Source organism: Pinus tabuliformis, chromosome 3_1 (genome assembly GCF_031772625.1).
Source record: "Pinus tabuliformis cultivar Carrire ecotype Pingquan chromosome 3_1, CPIR1, whole genome shotgun sequence".
NCBI lineage: Eukaryota > Viridiplantae > Streptophyta > Pinopsida > Pinales > Pinaceae > Pinus > Pinus tabuliformis.
Window position 1 is genome coordinate 800,327,918 of NC_142301.1, and position 13,362 is coordinate 800,341,279.

General features: G+C 36.1%; 1 protein-coding gene and 1 pseudogene across 1 annotated transcript in view; both read right to left on the reverse strand.

Moving 5' to 3' along the window:
* LOC149189863 (uncharacterized) overlaps positions 1–13,362 on the reverse strand; it is a 76,568-nt gene that overhangs the window by 8,207 nt on the left and 54,999 nt on the right. The window lies entirely within an intron of this gene.
* On the reverse strand, positions 2,908–12,787 carry LOC149189864 (uncharacterized; annotated as a pseudogene).

Consider the following 13,362-nt stretch of genomic DNA (forward strand, 5'->3'; position numbering starts at 1 on the left):
CTTGGAGGTTCATTGGACACTTCTAGCAACCTTATGCAAACTTTGATGAAGGAAGAAAGGGAAACTAACCTCGTGCCCATCTATAGAATGGAGTTTGATGTGATAGAGGAACACCGCTGCATACCTTCCTTCACATGTTATGAACCTTTGTAGCACAGTGATGAGCGGCCACCATTCTTCTTCAATGCAGCTCCTAAGGACACCCTTGGACTAATTGATTGATTTGTATGCCGGTTTGAGAAATTTTGGGCATTCTTCCCGGACAAGTAGGCCGCCTTTAAAATAATTTTCACTAGACAAAGGTAACCCTGTCACTTTGCTTATCAATTCCTCTGTAATTTTTATCTTCAAATTCCCAACCTTCGTCGTCTTCCCATCAAAACTCAGTGCAAATGCCATAGCGACTCTATCATTGTACCCTTGAAATTTCTTAACAAAATCGATCCACCCCTTCTCCTCAAACCTGGTTTTACAAGCTACATATTCTGGGCTGACACGGAATTGAGCGAAGGTGGGTTCATGTCTGTTGGCCCCCATGTCGGCGATAAAACAGTGTCAAAGCCAACGGGAAAATCGGAAAATCACAAGCTAATCCACAAAGTTGTATAATCAGAGACAAACAACTCTTCATTCCAGGGTTTCAAATAGGTTGTGGAATTAATTAGAAAGTGCGGCCATGTTTTCAAATTATGACACACACTGGATCAATTATAATGATGGTGAAAGTACCGAAGCATATGTATCATGATGAGAGGGTAATGAGTATAATGCATTATCGAATAAGACAATCTAGAGTACTGACAATAACGAATTTTAATGTCACGAGGGAAGAACATACGAAATCATGATAACACATAATTCAAATGGGTGGAGGCAAGATCACTAATCAGATTCTATTATTCACACTCTTTGCATTAGTCCAAATAAATGAAAACTTGTTCATACCTTTGATTGACTGTATAATGATGGCTAGAGGTTCAAAAATAATGAGTGGTAGGACACCTTGATCATTAAGAGAATGCTTTTACCATTGTTGAATCTGATGTAGTTACATTGTTGCTTTGGTCATGGAATTCTAAAATACCACCACCAAGTTTTGTTGTCAAACTGGAGCTAGAAGATATTGATAAAGTTTTGGCCTTGATTTTCACAATCTTAGGTACCAAACTTATTCAGTACTTAAACTTGTAAACTATAGTAAGTACTGAATTAAGTATAGAATTTCTAAAATTACCCAACAGCAATGAAGAAAATACTTAACCACTGAGACTGTGTTAAAATAACAACTAAGAGTCATTTGGTATTAGCTTGGAACCGGACTAGAAAATCAGCTTTTAAGAGGAAATGCAACTGAAATATGATTGTTGTTGCTTCAAATCAATATTGGTACCACCATCCCATGGATTTTGACAAGGCCTAGAAAGGTTATTGCCTAGTGGCGTTTCAATTGTTGAGAGTTTGAAATGCAAGAAAGAAGACTCCAGGGGACTTATTTCCCATCATTATTCTACTAAGCCCGGAAAAGAATAACTCTATACTTAGCAGATCCCTATCTACTACCAACCCATAAATTTTAACAGGCCTGAGTTAGCTTATGCTCTAAGTGTTCAATTTTAGAGAGTCTGAAGAACTCAAAGTAGACTCTAGGGGGGCTTCCTTTCCATAAGTATTATGGCAGTCCTAGTGAAGCATCAAAACTAATAGCTTGTAGGCTTGAATGTAAAAATACAAAAGAGGTATTTGTAATAATAATTTATTATATATAAAAATGTATAAGTGATCAATGTTACAATGAGGACCCGCATATATATACCTAAGCAGGTGTCCTCTCGTGACTGGGCATGTCTTTTAGACATGCCTTTTCACTTAACTTAATGACTATTTAACATAATCAATATTTAATTATTTAATATTTACATTTATTTTATTTATTTGTTTGTTATGAACTTTATTCATAACATAGCCTCTTCCTTCAAAAGCTTTGTCCACAAAGCTTATTATCGGCATGTTTCCTTCAGTTTGCATTTGTCATCTCGGCATATGTAACTCGATGCCATTGCCACCTATGCCTGTATAATTTGCTTGGTAACAATGTCTTGAATCCAGGACTATCAAATTTTTTTTAATAACTCATTTATTTTTTTTGAACTCAAAATTTTTATTTATTTTAAATAACTCTAATTATTATTATTTTTTAATATATATATATATATTTTGAACTCTAATTTTTTTTAAATAACTCTAATTTTTTTCAATATAATTTTTTTATTTTAATTAATTAAATTATATATATAATAGTTTGTTTTTTTAATTTAAATAATAGTTTTTTAATAATAATAATAATAAGATATATATATATATATATATAATTAAATAAAAGTTTTTTTAATATAGATATTATATAAATTTTAACTATGGTTTAAACTATCCACCGATGTTAATTTATTCCCCTTGCTATGCCATCGGATATATACTATGGTTCTGAATTTCAACGATATGTCGAATCAGCGTGTGGTCATGTTGCTTGTACGATAGCATTGTATATTGTGGGTATGGTAAGTCGAGCAGGCACATATTCTCTGCATCTAAATTCGCGGTTGAATACATATTCTCTGGATCTAAATTTGTGGTTGAATTCAAAGTTTTCAGCTATAGTAAATGTTCTATTGTTGGGCTGTTTGAGAAGAATTTTATACTTTCCACATGGAAGTGAATTTAAGACTGCAACTAGATCTGCATCTGGCAAATTCAATTGACTTTTGATGTCTGAATAACTCAATTTTGCAGAGTTATTAAACAACAGCAACACGACTGCTTGATTAGTTGTAACTATCATTTCTGTTGGCGTGTTCGCTTCAACCCCACCTACAATATCACACATGCCCAAAGGATATATCCATGTAAGTTTCAGATTTTCAGTGTTGAATAAAACTCTTCAAATACCTCTACACATTTGAGCAGCTCTAAAGGCAGGTCCAACTTTTTTTCCTCAGGAAGCTTGTCAAAAACAAGTATGTGCTTGTTAAGATAAATAAGGAGCTTGATGTTTAATGCTCCCCTCATGTAAAACGGAAGAACCATATATAGACAAGATAGCACTCTGTCTATATGATCATTATCTAATTCATTGAAATGTGCATCCAAATCTGCTTGCCCCTCAACAATTTCTATAAGCTCTTGTGCACATTCTGCTGGATCTTTTTCACCAAAGATGCTCAGAGTCTTCAGAAACTCCATAAACATCTTGATTCTACACCAGTGACATCTTGCAAACTCTTCTTAATCAGATCAGTTACATGCAGATCAGTTACATGCATTTCCATTTCCTCTTGTGGTTTCAATAACCCTGCTTTAAAGGGAAACACCTTGTCTTTGACAATATTCAGTACTCTCTCACGAATGTTCTCATCAGAACTCTCAATGTGCCTGAAAAGAGTTGTTAAGGATGCTTTATTGTCCAGCCTTAAAAAGCACATCAGCGCTTTCTGCACAACATCTCTCTCCAGGTTTTCCTCTGCTAAAAGGAGCTGTCCAAGCACATCAACAATCTTGGGGACATGCTCTAGTGTGTCCTTGCACAGAAAAGGAAGTCCATGAATTGCCTGCACTCTAATCCCCAACTCATCTTCTTTACACAGATCGAAATGTGCATTGATGGCTTCGGCTGAGAGACTTGGGAAATGCGAACTTCCATGGGACTCTACTCCAAGCGCCATACAACAATTCTTCTGCATATCTGTTTGCTGAGCTGAAGGAATTGCATCACCTAGGATATCATCATTTGTCATCAATTCATTTTCTTCCTCAACTTCCTGCAAAGCAGCCATAATGTCACCATCATCATCTTCATCCTCCATTGCATTGCCATTAAGATCAACACTAACTGATCTTTTCCATTCTGGTGTGGAAGGGCAAAGCATTGTTTCTGGTTTTCTCTCATGATAAAACCTAAACAATGCATCAATATAATCCTGTTTATAAATCCCTGGAGGTCTTGCAGCAGCAAAGCGCTGCAGAGCCTCTTTAACAGTCATGCTTTGTATGCGAACAAGATAATTAACAATCATAAACCCAGTGCGGTTATGGCCATGGGTACAATGAACCAAAATATACTTGTTCTGCCCACTTTGTTTATGATTATGGAAGAAACGCAATGCTTCGTACACAAAATTATTTACAGATTCATTGTCTGGAACTGCATCTCGTCCTTTGCGTGCAATCTTGAAATGTTTGATGCCCCTGTTTGACCAATCTGAAGAATGATAGTAGCGTGAAGTATTTGTCAGATCAATTATCAAACCCAGTTCTCTCATCAAAACCCGTTGTTGGTGCAACACTTGCTTGAAAGAATATCTTCTTCCAGGAGGAATACAATCATTAAAGGCCTCCCCAAGAGGCACTTTGGAAGGAATTAAGTTTGCAAGAGGTTGACCAAGCTTCAGAACACCTTCCTTGAGATTCTCTTTGTCTTCTTCAGAGTCAGTGTTATATTCATGATTGAATTGAAGAAGTTCCTTTTCATGTTCTTTTAAAAATTTCAAAAATTTAGGATTTCTTGTGCTCATCAATCTTTAACTGCAGTGTCTTATTTTGGCCTTGCAAAGCATTACCAGCATCATCTTCTTCTGAATTATCTTCCGTAATTTCACTTCTAAATATATCTAAGAAGTCATTCTCTTCCTCCAAGGGTAGACCATCGCTTTTTGAGACTGTGTCCTCAATGGGAGTATCATCTTCAGTGCCTTGTTCTTCCATCTTGACTTTTGCCATAGCTGCAGCATCTTCGACCTTACCTTCTGAAATTTTGGCTCGAGAATCTTTTGCAACACTCTCATCCATATCAAGATTAGCTTCATCAGAATCATTATCTTGATCTAGATCATCCTCATTCACATCAAGATCATCTTTATCTGAATCCTCATCTTGATCTGTATAAGCTTCATTGGAATCATCATCTAGATCATTTTCCTTATTATCGATTTCCTTTTGACATGCTTTAACTTCTGCATATGATTTTTCTAAACGCTGAAATGCTTCTTGAATTTTACTAAAATTCTCCATGGATTCAAGACGTGAACGTGATGGCATATTGTGCGGTGAACAACGTTAAAAGACACGCATGATTATATTGTGCGTCATGGCTTTGATACCACTGAAGCGTCAAGACTCAAAACTGATAGCTTGTAGCAAGGTTACTTGGGAGCGGGAGCGAAAACGGGAATGGGAGCAACATTTTCATAAGCTCCCAGTTTGGGAGCAAATCCCGGAGCATTTTTTATATAATGTATATTTTTTTTTTATATTTTGATGCATATATTTCAACAAAAACATGTAGAATGATGAATTAGATATAAAAAAACATTAAAAACATAGATTGAACCATATAACAACAATCATCTAGAAGTTATAATCTTCATCAACCACGTCCACAAGTTAGTAACATACAACATATTGAGTCTCATGATTCATCAATCTTAAAGTTTCAAGCTTTCTAAATTCAATATATAACATTTCTCATCAATGATCACTAAAGTTGTACTTGTAAGCTAAGTGTAACCATTACAACAAATAATATCTAACATGAAATGAAATGAAACAACTTTCAACTTTCATGAAGCATCATATTCATAATTCATTACTAATGAGTTATAATTGCCAACTTCAAACTTCAAACTTCAATTGTCACATATTGTTTAAAAAAATATCATAATAAATATGAAAGAGTCAATAGTTATAAAAACTACTAGAAACTAGAAAAGACAAGTAAATCTATTATCTATTGCTTATGCTTGGGCCTCTTGCCACCACGAGAAATGTCTAATTTTTTAGTCTTGTTGGAAAATCAGGATCTTTGTTATTACCTCTAGATCTGTATAGGGATCTTTGTTATTACCTCTAGATCTGTATAGGGATCTTTGTCATTAATATCACCCTCTAAGTATTAACATAAGATAGAAAAAGCATAGCATGCCAAGTCAAGATTTTGTTTGAGTGATGCGTACATTTTTAGAAGGGTCATGATAGAGGAGTTCGACAACCAATGTCACTAACATCAAGGTACATAGAGGGATTGGTGTTCTTGATTAAATACGAGTTCCATACCGTAATACATGACAAAATTCAATGGAAACATTGCAATCCCCCAATCTTGAAATCCTGAAAAACTGAAAAGTTTGCTGGATTTTGAATGAAATCTAAAACTCTACTTTCTCCATATGAAATCCAATGAGGTCGGAACCACTCTCAAACATCCTGAGTCGTTTCATGGTAATGTTAAAAATTTAAGTAAAAGGATGAAAATGAAAATGTCACTTTTACTTTAGGAATTTAACATTACCATGAATCGCATATCAATACTAGGGCCATAGGGTTGATCACTAAGCTGCTCCACTAAAAACTTATTTGTTTATTTGGAAAAAAATTGCATTTGGAACATACTGCAAAAAAAATTGCAAAAAAGGCTAAATGCTCCCGAAAAGGCAGGGAGCATTTTTTTGTTTAGGGAGCGCGCTCCGGAAAACACTCCCTCCTCGAGAGGGTTTTCGGAAGCGCGCTCGCGCTCGGAGGGCAAATTGGGAGCGAGAGCGAGAGGGCCGGGGGGGGGGGACGCTCCCCCACAACCTTGGCTTGTATTTTGTAATAATAATTTATTATATATAAAAATGTATAAGTGATCAATGTTACAATGAGGACCCACATATATATACATAAGCAAGTGTCCTTTCGTGATTGGGCATGTCTTTTAGACATGCCTTTTCACTTAACTTAATGACTATTTAACATAATCACTATTTAATTATTTAATATTTACATTTATTTTATTTATTTACTTGTTATGATAACACTCGGAAAAGAAAAAATTTGTACTTAGCAGATCCCTAACTACCACTGTCCCATTAATATTAACGAGCCTGGATCAGTTGGTGCTCAGAACATTCAATTTTTTAGAGAGTCTGAAGATGTTCAAAGCAGACTACAAAATGTCATTTTCCGTAAGTAATCCATGAAGTCCGGATAAAGGAATAAACCTACACTTTACAAATTTCCTCTTCATTCTATGTGAGTTGTCGAGGAATACAAAAATCAACTCACTGTTATTTATATTATGTACATATATACATATACATTGAAATAATAATAAAAAAAGATCAATTTGAAGAACTAGCAAGAGTTGGATTCCCTTTATCAATCAACGCCATTCTTGGGTTTTACGGTACACTTTGCAAGAATTCTTGTTTGGAAAGTGGGTAGTGGTAGACTTTCAACATGTGTCTGTTCACCACAAGTGAAGTCTGATCATCATCAATGGTCCTAATTTTGATTGATCCATTGTCAAAAACTTCCTCCACTTCATAGGGTCCCAGCCATCTAGTTGAAAACTTTCCCTTGAAGTGTTTAAACTTGTTGTCATACAATAATGCCCAGTCTCTTGGTTGAAAGACTTTCTTTTTAATATACTTGTCATGCCATCTGGCCCTTTGATCCTACACCAACATAGTCTTTTGGAGAGCATCATGTTTGATTCCATCAAGCTCATTCAACTGAAGCACTCTCCGTTATGAGCTTCATCTAAATCCATCCCAAGTTGAGCAGCAGTTCGAAATGTTTTTACCTGAAATTCAATGGGCAATAGTACCTACTTCCGATATACCAACTCATAGGGAGTGTACCCTGTCACATTTCTCCATGTTATTTGGTAAGCCCATAGTGCTTTTGGTAACCTATCAACCCAATCTCCATGGTGCAGTTGAATTGTTTTAGTAAGAATAGACTCCAAGACTTTATTGGTAGATTCTAATTCTCTGTTCTCTTGAGGATGGTATGGTGTAGATTTTCGGTGCTTAATTTGGTATTGTTCAATAATGGCTTTTACTAATTTAGAAGTAAATTGTGTCCTCTGATCAGTGACACTCTCTCTAGGTACTCCAAAATGAGTAAATATATCTTCAAAGAGGAAATCTACAACAAAATAGACTCCAAGACTTTAATGGTAGATTATAATTCTCTGTTCGTTTGAGGATGGTATGGTGTAGATTTTCGGTGCTTAATTTGGTACTGTTCAATAATGGCTTTTACTAATTTAGAAGTAAATTGTGTCCCCTGATCGGTGACAATCTCTCTAGGTACTCCAAAACGAGTAAATATATCTTCAAAGAGGAAATCTACAACAGACTTCTCAGTGGCAAAATATAAAGCTTTAGCTTCCACCCACTTTGTCACATAATCAATACAGACTAGGATATACATCTTCTTTCTGGACATAGGAGAGATAGGCCCTACAAAATCTAATGGCCATTTTTCAAAGGGTTCTTGTGATACCTAGGTTTGAAAAGGCATCTCATCGCTTGAAATAGGTTTTCCCATTCTTTGGCAAGCATCACAGCTCGAAACAAACTTCTTGGCATATTTAAAAAAAGTGGGTCGATAATAGCCCACATGCAGCACTTTGTAAGTTGTCCTTTTGTTCGCAAAATGCCCACCAAAAGGTTCACTGTGACAAGCTTTCAAGACATCATACATCTTTTCCTCCAGCACACATCTCCTCATGATTAGATCTAGTCCAATGCGGTATAGGTCCCCTTTTATCCATGAATAATTGGCACTCAGCTGAATAATCTTATGTTTCTCCCTGGTAGTTAAATTTTGTGGCAACTTGCCTGTCACCAAATAATTAGCCACATCAGCAAACCAGGGAGTATAAGTAGAAATGGTGAATACATTCTCATAAGGAAAATCATTCGAAAGTAGGGTAGTGTCCTGTGAAATGTTCATCATGGACAAAAAGTCTACAACTAAATTGTCTCGTCCAGGCCTGTCAATCACAACAATATTAAATCCCTAAAGCAGAAGTAACCATCTCGTGATTCTACAATTTGTAATAGGTTTATTCATAATAAATCTAATAGCTAAATGGTCAGTATGAACAAAAGTTTCATAAGCAGTAATATAATGCTTGAATTTGTTGATAGCATGAACTACTGCTAACAATTCCTTTTCAATGATGGTGTAATTCAGTTCTGCATGTGAGATATTTTTGCTAACAAAACAAATAACATAAGGAATGTGATTCTCCCTTTGCCCTAACACAACTCCAAGGGTTATATTTGATGCATTGATGCAAATATGAAAAGGCAGGGATCAATTAGGCCCTCTCAATACTAGAGTAGCTGACAGCCTGTCTTTTAATACATGAAAAGCATTTTGACAATCAATATTCCACGAAAAATCAAAGTCTTTAGCGAGCAGCAAGTTTGGTAAAATTTTCGATAAATCTCCTATAATATCCTGCATGCCCTAAAAAACTTCTTACCTCTTTTTGTGATGTTGGGACTAGAATTTGCAAAATTATCTCAACTTTTGCAAGGTAACTTCTATCCTTGTTTGTAAAACAAGATGACCAAGGACAATTCTCTCGGTTTGCATCATCTTGCATTTTTCATGGCTAAGGGCTAGATTAGTTTCCTGGCAACAAATCAAAAACTTTTCTAAATTCCCCAAAGCCTCCTGAAATCATTGTCATACACTGTGAAGTCATCCACATAAACTTCCACACAATCATGTATAAGGTCAGCAAAAATGGCTAAACAACCCTTTGAAAGGTGGTTAGTGTGTTACACAGGTCGAAGTGAAGGACTTTGTAGGCATAGGTGCCCCAAGGACCCAAGGACAAGTAAAGGTTGTTTTCTCTTGGTCTTCAGGGGCTATTTGAATCTGATTATAACCGTTGTACCCATCTAAGAAAGAGAAATATTTTTTCCCAGACAAAATGTCTAGTACTTGGTCAATAAAAGGCAAAGGAAAATAATCTCTCAAAGTGGCCTTATTTAATTCCCTATAGTCAACGCAAATTCTCCATTTCCCGTTTTTCTTGGGAACAACCACTAAGGGAGATATCTATTTACTGACAAAAATAGAATACATGAAATTTGAGCTCAAAAGTTTTTGGAGTTCAACTTTGACAATTTCTTTAAGGGTTGGGTTCATTCGTCTTTGTGACTACCTTACAAGTCTAATTTCTTCATTGGTGTAAATATAATGTATACAAGTGTCGGGGTGAATCCCTTTCATATCCAAAAAGTCCCAAGTAAATGCCCCGGACTGTTTTTGGATCATTTCCACTACCTGCTATTTATATTTTGTACTTAAGTCTGTACCTATATACAATGTTTTTCTAGCACTGTACACCTGCTTCTCTGTTTTCTTCTATGGTTGGGATAGTAAATGATGCAAACATATCAAGATAACAAGTTTCCTTAAACTCACTAATAAAAACATGATTATAACTGCTAAAATAAATAAGGTATTCAATACATCGTATATCAGATAAAAATTGTTGCAAGATATGTTCTTCTGATTGCTCTTGAAATCCTTTTGATTGTTCTAAGGTTAGCAAAGGAAGCATACATTCCTCCTCTCCATAAGAGCTTTCTAACCAAAGAGGAACTTCACCTACTAACTAAGCAAGTGGGAAATTTGTCAATTTTTGGATTTGAGATCCATTACAGATGGTCATTTCTCCAGTCCTGCAACCAATGACAGCATCAACAGTCTTAGGCCAAGGTCGGCCTAAGAATATTGGGTGCCCTGGTTTAGTAGTTTTTGAAGAGACTACTATAAAATCAATCAGGTATTCCCAAGAGGCTATTGTTACCACCACATCTTCTAGGACTCCAATGGATTTAATAATAGACTAGTCTACTAATTCCAACACAATAGGTGTAGGTCTTACCTCATTTAGTTGTACCAATGTAATGGTATCAACAATCATTGCATTAATGGTTGCTCCCAGATCTACTAAGGTGTTAGGCAGAAAAGTCCCATTGATTCCTATAGTTACCACTGGGTTCCATAGGTCATCATATTTTGGTGGCAATCTAGATATCATTTCCGACATTTGGCTAATTACTTTAATAGTTATTGTTTTTCTTTCTTCTTGGTTTCTTAATACAAAGATCCCTAATGGTCTTAGTGTAAATAGGTATATCTTTAATGGCTTGTAATAAAGGGATCTTTATACAAACATTCCTTAATTCAGATTCCAAGTGATATTCTATAGGTGACTCAATCTTCTTTACAAGCAATATTTCAGGAAAAAGAGGCTCCTGAGGTTCTCTTACAACATCATTCTTTTCAATTTCCATTTGTTCATTAGGTTTGTTTTCAGACTCTATGTGGGAATCCTCTTGTATGACCACTACAGATTTATTCTTGTTAATCGTTTTCCTAGACCTAAGTTGAATTTCATTCAAAGGAAAAGAAGTGATCACATAAGTGGGAAAACGTTGCAGTTCTATGTTTTGCACACGCTGAGGAGGTCTGTTACTAGGATTAGATATAGGTTGTGCAGGCAACTGTGTTGGCCTAGGAAGATTTGAGTTAAATGATTGTTGCATTTGTTGTGAAGATGGATTGGCATTTTGAGGTAGTGGTAGTGGTTGTTGTAATGGAGGTGGTAATGGTAATGCAGATTGTTGTTGTGTGGGATAGGGTGGGCTATACCCTTGCTGGTACTAAGGCACATTATGTGTAAATGGTGCATAGGGTGGATATTGTCATTGGTAATGGGGATATGAAGGTACTGGAATTTGGGACTAAAAGACATTCATGTAAGGGTTTCCCTTCCATCCTTGATTCCATGGTGAATTCTAAGGTAGTTGAGCTTACCATGGAGAATAAGATGTCTGAGGATTCCATGGTTGATATTGAGGAAGACTGCATATTAGGGTCCTGATAAGAATCATTGTTTGGTGTCCTCCGTGGTGGTCTTCTAGAAGTTTGAGGGAGCTCACTTGTTTCAGCCCCTCCTTTATAAATAGCCTGCAGTCCAGGTAAAGAAGGGCATTGTTCAGTGGGGTGATCATGAGTGCAAATTCCACAGACTTCTATTACATTCATAGGAGAGTCTCTCTCAACATGTTTCGTTCTACATTTAGGACAGAAAATGGCTAAAGAAGCCCTCTCCTCTTCTTGTTTCCTCTTAATTTTAAGAGTATCCAACTGATCATTAATAGTGTTCAGGATGTTTGTCTTAAAGTTTTCCAAAAGATATCCCAATTCAATTCAAGTAACGCCACCTTGTACAAGTTTAGGGTTTCTAGATTGTCTCTTGGGCTGTCACAAATCCTTTTCCTACCTTAGCTTGGCTTCTGGAATAAGTTCTACACAACCCAACTATTTCAGCAAAGGGTTTCTTATAGATATCGCCAGAGCTTAAGAGGTTCAATGCAATCTTCCTTTAGCCTTTTTAAGAAAACAATCCTAAAGGCTCTTTCATCCAAATTAATTATTCGAGATTTGTAGTACTCATAAAGCAATCTTTCAAGATATTCCTCTAGACTCTATGTTCCATTTGTTGCATTCTAAAAATGTCATTAATATCTCTGCTTTTGCAATAATCTTGATATTTCTTAAGAAAGACAGATTTCATGTCATCCCATGAATAGATAGTGTGTTCTCCCAAGCTCATAAACCACCTAAGGGTTGAGTCTTTGAGCTTATGTGCATCGTCATGATAATTATAACTTCTACAAAGAATATCAAACTCAAACAGAAAAGAATCAGGATCTTCAGAAGACATACCATGGAAAAGTGGAAGAGATGCCAGAGGTATATTTTTCATAGTGATATTTCTGGTAATGTCCAAGATTGGAAATCCAAATGTAGTCTTTGTTTCTTCCTCATTTTCTTCAGGTCCTCCCCTAGGTCCATTACCATTAAGTAGGGTATTAATTTTGTCATTGTTCTTGTCATTGTTTCTATTCTCCTCACCTCCTCCTCTATCACCCATTCTCGCAAGAGGTCCAAAAGTAGTAGGTTTTGGTGTAGTATTCCAACTGGAAGAAGATTTGACTGAGCTAGGTTTTATATGCCCAAGCCCTAAATCTCTCCAAGGTGCTCCCACTACAAATTCTACTTGTGAAACCACTACTGATTCTATTTCTACAACAGCGTCCAAAGTGCATTGTTCTTGTTGTAGTGTACCTTCAAACTATATTGTCTCCTCTATGTATGGTGTTTCCTTATTTGAGGCCACTACTGCAGCAGAACTCTCTCCTTTCTCCATGTTGTCTGCATAACGACCAGCAGGGTTAATCGGGCGGTCTTTATAGAACCAAACAAATCTGAAGGCAATTACTCACTCTGAATAAATATTCCCTTACTATCTCTACGTCTACCTCTACTCCTACGCATAAGAAAAAACTACATAAATTGATTAGGGACAATCAGACTTTGGAGCAACCCCACCATAGTGGATGTGTGGGAAGACTCACATCTTACCCTACTTTCTCCACCCTCAAATTGCCCTACAAAATCCTTGTCACACACATAAATCTACCAAAGGAAAGTATTACCTGTATCGTT